The sequence below is a fragment of the Triticum urartu genome, chromosome 7A, assembly GCF_056163025.1.
Source record: "Triticum urartu cultivar PI428250 chromosome 7A, HENAU_Tu73, whole genome shotgun sequence".
Taxonomy (NCBI): domain Eukaryota; kingdom Viridiplantae; phylum Streptophyta; class Magnoliopsida; order Poales; family Poaceae; genus Triticum; species Triticum urartu.
Genome location: NC_141879.1, coordinates 219,654,053 through 219,665,599, shown reverse-complemented (window position 1 = coordinate 219,665,599; position 11,547 = coordinate 219,654,053). Strand labels below are relative to the sequence as shown.

The following is an 11,547-nucleotide window of genomic DNA, read 5'->3' as shown; positions in this document are numbered from 1 at the left end:
AACACTTCCTGAGCAAACAAGCATATAAGCTGTTATACTTCTTACCTAAAGGATCTTTATATCCAACAGACACAAAATATCCGTTCGACTGTTGGAAATTACTTTACCTGTTGATCTGATGTCGAAGTAATTGCCGCATCGCCACCAAAACCCACCATCTCTTAAGTTAAAGTAGATCGAGCTAACCCCTATATTAGCATATTAGTAAGATAAATAAAAGGCACTGTAGAATCATTTAGGACATGAGCTTGTCAATCTGAATGTGGAGGGACACTACCTTAGCCCCGGCCAGCAGGTTGGGAGGAACTGTGAAGAAGGTTAGCTCTTGCACGGCGACGTCGCCGGGATCCTTGCTACTTGTCACCTCCAGTTCCACCTTGGCGGCGTCGGTCCTGCCTTTGGGCTCCCCCGGCGTGCCGTTCGCCCACAGCTTGGCCACATTGTGCGGTAGTGGGGATGACGCTGCTCTGATGCAGACGACCGACACGGTGATAGGCGCGCCGATGTCGAGCACGCCGCCGACCATGATAAACGCGCGGTTGTCCTCCTTCGCGAACAGCAAGAGCCGTGGCTCCGACAATGGCACTTGCATCTAGAGCACCTTGTCGTACTGGATCCTGCGCAAGGGCAAGGGATGCACGGTGCTGATGTGGTGGGAGAGCGCCGGTGGCGGTCCTTCATAGTTGTAGACGGGCACGGGGCATTTGTAGGGCGCGAGCGGACACACGCTCTGGTGATCGGCGAGCTTGTTGTAAGTGGCGTAGAGCCCACAGCCTTCATGCGGGCACTCCACCCTCACCAAGGAGAGGACGGCGTCCACCGCCATGTTCCGCACGTCGAAGCCACCGCCACGCTCGCACTTCTGGCACTGCCGCTGGTTCCCAGGGCACTCGATGCGGCAATTCGCATAGGCCAGGTGCCCTCCCTTGAACTGCACAAATCAATCGAACAACACATCAATCAAGAAACCTGCACCTTGCTTGATCAGCCGAATGGACAAGGTGTATTCGAACCTCATACACTGGAGGCTTCAAGGGGCGGAGGCACAAGGGGCAGTGGAGCAAGGTGAGGTCCATCGATACCATAGAGAGCTCCATCGTTGGGTCCTCTTCCGTCTACATGATCTCACCCTCCTCGTGCACAACCATCTCTTGCTTTATTAGGGCCAGGGCATTACAAAGCTTTACCGTCACATATTCAAACTACTTCAAGGTGCATTAAATCAACACATGCAAGTATCAAAAGGAGAGTTACGACATCCATGCATGTGTTGTAATTAATGCATCGATAAACGCAAATTATTGAAATATATCGAGTGTAGTGCTTTGATGCGTCGCGTAAACTCATACAAGACCGAGATGTTTGATTACTGCAATGCCCTCTCCCTCGCGCACCTGCCTTTGGCTGCATGATAGGTGGCCACCCACCTGTTGGGCCCACCTGTCATACACGCAAAGGCAGGAGCAGTAAGTCAATGAAGCTGCGTCCCTCCCTCGCCCATGAGTATGGTGGCTGGAAGGACTAGGAGAAGCTTTCATTCGCTACACGCTCTTCCTCCCGCACACGGTGGACATGTAGTAGTTCAATAGGTGTCAGATGGTCAGAAGCATACTATAGTACTCCTCCACTGTAGTAGTACTCCATCACTGTTCGACTTCCCGAAGAGGCGAAGAGCCAAGCGCAGCCCAGACACTCGTGTGGCAGTTTCATGTGTAGAGTAGTCCAGGGTAGCGTGTACCGTGCCTGTAAGCTTAAAATCGTTGGGGTTGGCTCCATGCTTTTTTTATTTATTAAAATAATCTTCTGGCCCTACCTGTCATCCTGGTGATTGTAGTTTGCACGTTCATCTGGTCAAGACAGGAATATATTTTTTAATTTGTGGTGGGGTAAATGTTAGAGGTTGCAGCAAATGGAGTATTGTACACTGCGGGCCTTTCATCCAAGTTTAGAGGAAACCATGTAGGGCCAGTGCTATGATGTGTCGCGTCAACTCGTACAATGAGGAGAAGCTTGATATTACTACCACACGCCTTCTCCCTCGCCCATGCGCGTGGTGGCTCGCAGACGAGGACATGCTTTTGCTTAGGCTAGTCGTAATGGAATACTAGTATCATGCATATGATACTAGTGTATGATACTACACATCCATAGTGCATAGTATCATATGTTAGTATCATCGATGACTTCATTTATTAGCATGCATGACACATAGTAGCACAACATTTAGTATGATATTGTATCATGATATGATACTCAACCCTCTCTTTCTTCATTTACTTCTATGCCACCTCATCAAATTTGCCTAGTTGGCATGCATGATACTCCCTCCGTTCCTACATATTTGTCTTTTTAGATATTTCAAATGGACTACCACATACGGATGTATATATACATATTTTAGAGTGTAGATTCACTCATTTTGCTCCCTATGTAGTCACTTGTTGAAATCTCTAGAAAGACAAATATTTAGGAATGGAGGGAGTACTACCTATGATAGTACTCCCATTACAACTAGCGTTATAGAGTAGTACAATAATCTATCCCTCCCGCACGCGGTGGACGGACATGCAGAAGTGGATTCGATATTGTAGAAGTAGTAGTAACATCATTGTTCGTCTTCTCGAAGAGGCGAAGAGCCAAGCGCAACCCAAACGTGGCAGTTGCGAACCTTGGAGCACGCATATAGCCAGACTCTTGCATGAGACAAAATTGCTATGTGAGCCCACTATTGTAGTACTTGCTAGTATAGCCCTATAAACCAAAAAGGATTATTTGCCTTTATAGAGATTTCAACAAATGACTAGACTACACCGAGACGGAGTACATATGGAGCAAAATGAGTGAATCTACACCGTACATAAATATGTAGTTCTCTCGTTTTCCTCTCCGCCTTGGTCGCAGTGCACAATATTGAGTATAATAGTACTATCATCTTGAAATTTATGAAGTCACCATAGGCACCTCATCGTCGACGGGAACGTCACCTGACACGCGACAGATGCGAGCGGCAGTCGCCTCCATAGGTGCTTGAATGCCATTGCCAAGGAGGGAGAGGGTAGCGGTTCTCGAGATGTTGAACGGTCAATGATGCATCCTCAATTACATGCAGAGGGAATGCAACAGAGTTTGGATTATCATATAAAGGCTCCCCACCACTCCAATCCATCTACTCCTAGTCTCTGTGCAACACTGCCCACTCCAATCCAAGACCAAGTGACTAGAAGCCACAAGCACCTATGGAGGCGATGGACGCGAGCGGCAGTCGGCTGTGCCAAATCATCCAAGGCACCGGTCTACGGCCCCACACCGCGCAACGTTTCTAGACGGTGCTGGCGACCGCCGACGTCGTAGCCCTCGCCGACGTTGGCTTCGCCTCTCGCATGGACGACATGATGGTCAACTCCATCCGCAAGTTCACTGCCGTCAAGAAGCGCGCGGACGACCTTGCCGTACTACTCCATCCCGCGTGCCCAGGCTCCTCATTGCCTGCCACCCTCTTCGGCCTCCATGGTGACGAACTCTTTCAAGCCCTGGTGGCCCTGCAGGTGCCATAGGTCGCGACGAAGAATGTGCACCTCGAGGCCGTGCTCGCTGCGCAGCGCCTCGCCATGCAAGAAACCGTCGACTTGCACATCCACGTCTACGAGGAAATTGTCTACATAGGCCACTACAAGCCCAGCGAGGACAGAAAGACGTTGGCCTTCTTCCAGCGGTTGGAATCTTTGGACGCCAATTTTCAGAAGCACATCGACCTGGCCACGAAAGTCGCTGCTACTTAGCCGTCGTTCGGTGGGCCGGCGCCCTGAGTCGAGGAGGTGGACGTCATCGATGGATGCATCTCTTCTTCTTGCCTCCTGTAACCAGCACCGCATCGCCTCGTGGCCTTAATGTTTTATTAGTATAGTACTCCCTCCGTTCCCAAATATAAGTCTTTCTAGAGATTCCAGCAAGTGACTACGTACAGAGCAAAATGAGTGAATCTACACTCTAGAATATGTCTACATACATCTGTATGTTGTATTCCATTTGAAATATCTAAAAAGGCTTATATTTAGGAACGGCGTGTGTATGGCATTTTTATTCCAGTCGTAACGTTTTCACTGTGAGGTGGGGCCGCAGTTGAGCAAACCGACCATCGGCAAATCCCCACCCCGCCCACCAGGCGTCTGCTGAGTTTAGAATTAGAAGAGAGAAACGAGGGAGAAGAGCTAGCTGTAGCACAGACGCTGTTGTCATATGGGACTCGTGTTGATAGAAAAGGAGTAATGAGCACTCGTACCTCTTTTTTAGGGAAAAAGTAGTCGTATGTCTAGTACTACCACTAGTTGGGTGCGTGCGACATATACCTGTCATCACTTTAGTTCTCCTTTTCGGACCGCAGCTACGCTTCACCATACATATTTTTTCACGCATTTATCCTCCTATAGCTATATGTACTCCTAGGCTATTTCCACGTGCTCCCTTTCGCTGACATGTGGGACATAGAGCATCTGGGTCGTAGTGCATGCATGACATGGAGCATATGCCGGGGTACTTTACATTTCAGACCTCACGAATTACATGCAAACCCCCCACATAAGAATAAATAAATGAATGAATTACTACATGAAACCAGATTATTTTCGTAGAAACCGGAGCACGTTCATTAAATTTTGGACATAACACGTTAATAAAAAACTACCGGACCTAAACTAGTCTAAGGACCACTTTGATTCGCAGGATACTGAAAACATAGGAATGGGGAGAGTATGATGGTGATGAACCGAGACGAGGAGAACTCTAACTTAGTTAGAGGTTAGAGTTAGATTCTAACCCTGAACTAACTCTAAACCAAAGAGGTGTATGGATGTCAGGGTTAGATTGACAATAAATTTTCTTTCTCAATCATTTGACAACTTTGGACACTATTTCCTGCCGGATTTGGTGTGGTCGGCTCTTGTGTGGCCTCCTCCTGCTCACAATTGACATAAACGAACCGTCTTTACAAATCAAGCATGCAAAACATGATAAATTTTACTTTGTCCATACAAATGAGATATCCCACTTAAACATAAAAGTCCTCAATCAAGCTTCACAAAAAATAATACACTCCATGAAAAAAAGCATGAGCTAACTCATCACGGAAGTCATTCACGATAGGGATGGAGCCCGGAGCCCCTCACACACCCAGGGTGGAGCTCGTCATCGTCGCTCTGGAGGAAGGCTCTGTAGAGCCCAAGCCCCGGAAACCCCTCCGACGTTGGCGCTTGCGAGTTGAGGTCGACACCGGCATGGGTAGCAGGGCCACTTGCCGGTGACTGTGAACCGAATCTTTGGGCCTCTCGAAATAATGCTAGCATGGAACTGAATTACCTAGAAAGGTGAACTGAATATTTGGTCCTCTAGAAGTAATGCAAGCCTGAAACTGAAATACCTAAAAAGGTGAATTGAATCTTTGGGCCTCTAGAAATAATGCAAGCCTGGAACTGAAATACCTAGAAAGGTGAACTGATTCTTTGGGCCTCTAGAAATAATGCAAGCCTGAAACTGAAATACCTAGAAAGGTGAACTGAACCTTTGGGCCTCTAGAAAGATTTATTACCTCCTTAAGCGGCATCAAACAATTCCATGCGTGCACCACAAATCTATACCAAGTTTAATTAGGATCTACTTTCCCAAATCAAAATTAGCACTAGAGCGAGGAAGATCAATGATATGGATGTGAGACAGAGAAGGAACGAACAAACTCACCCCTCTCATGACCTCCCTGGTAGATGCGCCGCCTCCATGCACGACAGAGGGCGAAAAACAACCGGTGGAGGGGGAGCGGGACGAGCTTTGAAGGCTGGAGGGAGATGGTGGCTGGAGGAGGGCAGCGGAGGCCGGAGGGAGAGGGTGGCTGGAGGAGAGAGAGGGTGAGCGGCGGAGCGGCGCTTGGGCGGGCGGCCCGATGGGGAACAGAGAGGAGTCGTGGGAGGGGGTGGAGGGAGCGATCTGGTGTGGGCAGGGGATATTTTTTTAGTTCTCTTTTAGTGGGCCCGAGGAGAACTAACCCAATTAGAACCTATCCATCGGCTAGTTTTTTTAGCTGGGTTAGAGCGAACTAGCTCAAACTAACCCCTCGTGTTTGGATAATTTGAGGCTATTTCAACCCAAACTAGCTCTAACTCGGGGATCCAAACAAAGAGGAGTAGTACTGTACATGCTATAGTCTGGACCGTAGCACATTTCAGCACATTGTTTTCTACTGCTAGTTCACTGGGCTGACGTGGTTCGCACTTGTCCGACATGAGTAGTAGTACTACTAGTATATACCGCATGATTCTTTGCTCCTTCTTACTACTACATACTTCGCTGACATGTGGGAGAGCCAGCATCCGGGTCGACGTGTCATGCACCAGATTAGAGTGCGGAACTGAAGGGGGGCATCACCCCGGTCGTACCGCCAGTAATTCATGACTATAGTGAGTAGTCATATCACAAGTCTTTCTAGCAGTAACGTGCCGTCAAATCGCACAGGCCGACCTTTCCAGCAGTAAGTAAGTTCAATCTGCTACTCCCTCACCCTCCTCGCCTCTCTGTCAAACCGCCTACGCGAAAACGGTCGCGCGTACTGCCGGGGAAAAGCCCCGCCCTCAACTTTTAACTGCGCGAAAATAGTTTGAGCTTGTTCGTTCTATATAAGTACTAGTACTGTATGTTTATTCATGTTGGAGATATGCCCTAGAGGCAATCATGTATGATGATATTTCCTCTGTGTTCATGAATAAAGATAGTCCTTGGACATTATCAATGATGTGTATCAGCAAGTACGTGACTTGTTTGTGGGACTATGCATTGTATGATGACTGTCCTAAAAGGTCCCTAGTCGAAAGGGCTGTGTGGATGCGCAGCCAACTAGACTAGCATATGACACGGTCGATGGCTTGGTCTCACTAGCCATGGGGCATTGGATGCTAACCGTATAATATGGACTCAGAAGGATCTGGTGGGATTCGACGTAGTTGTATCCGAGTCGAGATAAGGTCTGAGTCGGACAAACCCAACTATGAGAAGCAACGATATGTCATCTGTGAGTCTCTAGTACAACATATGTTCTATGTCCTAAGACCTGAGCCGGCGCATGTACTCGGGATGGTGACAGACTTGCTTTGGGCCGACCAAACACTACTCCGTAACTGGGTAGTTATAAAGGTAGGTTTCGTGTTTGTCCAGAACCATGCTGCGAGACGTGGTCGAGCAAGATGGGATTTGCCCCTCCGATCGGGAGAGATATACTCTGGGCCCCTCGTGTGATCCGACCAGGATAAGCATGGCCATGCGACAAGGATTATGAGATAATCTGGTTTGTGGACGGCATCACTGGAATGAGAAAGAGGTCGGGCTAGCACAAGGATGACAGACTCGCCTTGAGCCCGATAACATATATCGTGTGGCAAAAGGAATGGAAGTATGATGTACATGTTCACCTAACCAGCTTCATAGTCTGTTTGGTGTTCGGCATGCCTTGCTAGAGGCCGCTACCAACTGTGCAGTTCGGAGGTGATCCGAACTGCGACCAAGCCGGCTTGAACCTAAGGGGTCGCGCTCTTAAGGGAAGGAACCTACGAGGTCGGATCCGAGGACACTGGTCGGATGTGATCCGAGCTGTATTCAGGTTGTGGCCGAGTAAACTTATGGGCTTTAGGGTCCGTGCGAGGCCCAAGTGTTGAGCCTGTGATGGACGCCTATATAAAGTGGAGGTTCCTCACACTCATGCGATTGATCACTTCGGCGCTGTCACTAGGGTTTGCATGTGTTGCGAATAGACACCTCCACTCGCCGCCGGTTGTGTGATCAGACCTAGCAGTCTGCCGCACGACGTTCCTCCTGCACGCGCGGATACCATTAGAGGTGGTGCACTTGCGCCGCTCCGGTGAACCTATACGTGGGAACCGACTACCGGCTGTACGAGGGAGATCGGACAAGGAGGAGACGATCCACGCGGACGCGCTGCCTCAACTCTTCTTCCGCTGCACGGCACAACGCGTCTGGTGGTAACAAACTATGATCCATCTCCCATAGCATGTTCTTGGTTGTTCTGCATGTAGGAAATTTTTAATTTGCAGTCGACGCACCCTACCGTAGAACCCAACAATTCACCCATGGGGTTGCTCAATGAATGGAGGGCCGGGGAGCACAAGTGAACAATACTACTACTAGTGGTAGTAAGTAGGAGTCGTACAGTTAGTCACCTTAAATAGAGAGTTTCTTTTCTTTCATGCCACGTACACAAATTGAAATGTTTGTTGTGGAGAGAAAAAGATAACCACTCCACTATTTATGTATGCAGGGGCCTGAGTGCTTGCTTTACTAGGGTTGCTCTCTTCATTCTCTCATCCTCGCCAGATCTAAACAAGACAACGGTAGCAACATTTTCTCTCTACTCACCGCTGGTCACAGATTCGGCCGGATCCCTTTGGCTGGTGTATGTAGAGGACTAGGTGCATTGTTCACGCGGTCATCGCCGGCAAGGGAGGAAACCCACAGCTGCCATAGGGGCCCGATCCTCTGCCCGTGCTGTTCTCTCCAGCACAGTGCCGGCTCGGGAGGTCCTCTGACCCTTCTTCCTCCCTGCCGTATTGTGCGTAGATCCGACCTACCGCCACCGACATCCTGACGACCCTCAGGTATAAGTTCTTAGAAAGCGGCCTTGCTCTACTGCCCTAGCTCCCCACGTGTCTGCATGTGCATCATTTTCTACTCCCATCAGCTCTTCCAAAGATACCTAAATTTTTAGTATTATTAGAGGTAAAGCTACTTCATGCATTCGAATCTAGGACTTGGTTCAAACAACGAAGAAAGGGCGGAAGTTGTAGCATGAATTTAGGACTTGATTCAAAGAGGAAATAATATGGTGAAAGTAGTAGAGACCGAATACCCAACCGGTCTCTTGGTTGAAAAGGGAAATAATGGGAAAATGCAGTACAAACTGGATAAGGAACATATCTATTATTGGTTGAAAAAAGGATAGAAACTGGCGGCTGGTGGACAAGTCAACAGAGTATGTCCAGGATTAGATTTGTTTCCCTCAAATAGTAAAAGGTCTCCAGGATTAGAATTGCTACCCTCACATAGTAAAAGGTCTCCAGGATTAGATTTGCTGCCCTCTCATAATAAAAGGTCTCCAGGATTAGATTTGCTGCCCTCATATAGTAAAAGCTCTCCAGGATTAGATTTGCTGCCCTCACATAGTAAAAGGTCTCCAAGATTAGATTTGCTGCCCTCACATAGTAAAAGGTCTCCAGGATTAGATTTGCTGCCCTCACAGAGCATGAACAAACTCGGCATCACCACTTTATGCCTCCTTGTAGGTACATTGTGTCGATGCGTCCACTATCGCATGTCCTTATACCAACCTTTTGATGTTGTTAATGTAAGGGTGCATGTAAAATGAAGCGATCACACTGTTACCTTAAGGACATGTCTAACCAGTGTTATTGTTAATCTAATGCCTCTAGTGATATGATGCAATTAAACTATGTTACAAATGGTACTCCTGCTGTTTCCCCCAGTATGATAAGTAAGTTGCTCCTTTATGCTGTTGAGTGTCCTGGTGTCCCCATAGTCCCATGCCCTTAAACCAACTCTTTAGCTGCTGTGGATTTACTGTATCTGGTAAACAAGCAATGGCACCATTAAAGTAATCCCATATTTGACGAATGTCATTATTGATCGTAATGCTTCCGATAATATGAAGCATTGCTGGCGTTTTAAAATTTCTACTATCCTTGCGTGATTGCCATGAACATAATTAAGATGCTTCTTTTCATTTTGTGTATGTTTCGTATATTCTAATTGACCAGCAATTGTTTACTTTCTATCTTTTTGTGCACATAGGGATATCCATTTCACCTTGTCGCTATTGTGACCTTTTGGTGAACCGCACAAAATACTTTTTTTGAATGAGTGTCTTGTGAAGTTCAACTAAAATGTCACATGGGAAATATCTCTCAATTTTGGGGGAACTGCACAAAATGGTGATTGGAGTTTCCAAAATCTCCGTCAAATTCTGCTGGTAATCTCGTGCAACATTTTATTAGCCTTTGCAAGATGTGTCGTCACTGTCACCACAATGGCACTTTATTTTATTGGAACTGCACAAACGGATAAGAAAATTATAGTTGCACCTTACATGAGCCGGACAGCCAACCTTAATGTTCCTCAATTTTAGTGCAACTACTAAAGAAGAACCTGCCAGCTCACGAGAGCAAGTACTTCTTGCTAGCTGAATGATCCAATCTTTGCTTCATTTTAGGTGAACTGCAAAAAAAGGTGCATGAATTGAATCATGGAACTCCAGGTAGGCCTCATCCGAGTGAAGTTGGAGGTTGAGTTCAAGGAGTGCCATTATTATAGTAATCATGCTCTTCTTATTTGTGTTGTGCAAACGAGAATACTCAACTACAGATGTTGTGACGGTCAAGAGCATTCGCCAAGTTCTTCAGTTGTATGACACGACTAGCCAAGATGGATTTAATCTCGATATTCACTTCATCAAAAGGCTCTAATGGGTTGGTTCTGAATCTTGCATGCTGGGAATCAATGAGATGTGTAGGCATCTTTGTTGTACTTATTATTTGAATCTTGTTTGTTGGTTTTGAATCTTGCAAGCTGGGAATCAATGAGATGTGCAGGCATCTTTGTTGTACTTCTTATTGGATCTTATTTGTTGGTTCTAAATCTTGCAAGCTGGAAAACATGGCATGATGATGCAGAGGACAACAACCATAACAAACAGTTCAAACTTGGTAGTATTATCTGTGTGAAAGTGCGACAAATGTGTTGATCGTGTGCATCTTGAGAATAATAATTCTAATTGTTGTGCATGTTGGTGTTGTGGCACTGATAGAATGAGACAATGCATTGCTTGTTTTAAGTATAAATTTCTATTAAAGTTAACTAAATTTAAGTAAAGTGACCACTAACTGTTGTTATTACAGTACCAATACAGACCCGCCTGTGAACCGACGTGTGGCTGGAGTAGGTTTCTTAATGGAGGCGTTTGAATGCGCCGAGGGTGCATCTTCTGTCTGGCGTGCAGCAGGTGAGGAAGGGGTAGTAACTGTTGTCGCATGTACACACTCAGTTTACTGTTGAATCCAGTTCCCCAAGAGCTGAAGAACGAACGACAGCCGCCGCCTACCCACTCGTTCACTTGAAGAGACTCCAATGGCCATCCGAGGGGTGAGCCTGCTGGATATGGACTTCAGCAAGGAGTTCCCCTTTGAGTTTGGCATTCAGTCCTATGGCAGCACCAAGTTGAATGTGATGTACACCAACGATCCAGACTCGGTGAAGCTCTGCCTCGCCGAGTTCAAGCAGTACCTACAGGACAAGAAAGCACAAGGTCACAGGACTAGACCTTGTGCCCATCCATTCATCTCCTAACAGGGACCAGAGGATCGCCATCGCCCAGGTATGTGTGCGGGACGAGGTTCTCGTCTACCACTACTGTAGGGCCATCGGAGGTTCTGGAGCATTCGCCCGTTTCATTGGCAGCGCCGACTGCACCTTCGCTACGGTGGA

General features: G+C 47.3%; 1 pseudogene; it reads right to left on the bottom strand.

The window, feature by feature from the left end:
* Window positions 1–235: 235 nt before the first annotated feature.
* LOC147959092 (uncharacterized) lies at window positions 236–1,847 on the bottom strand (annotated as a pseudogene).
* Between the last annotated feature and the right edge of the window lie 9,700 nt (window positions 1,848–11,547).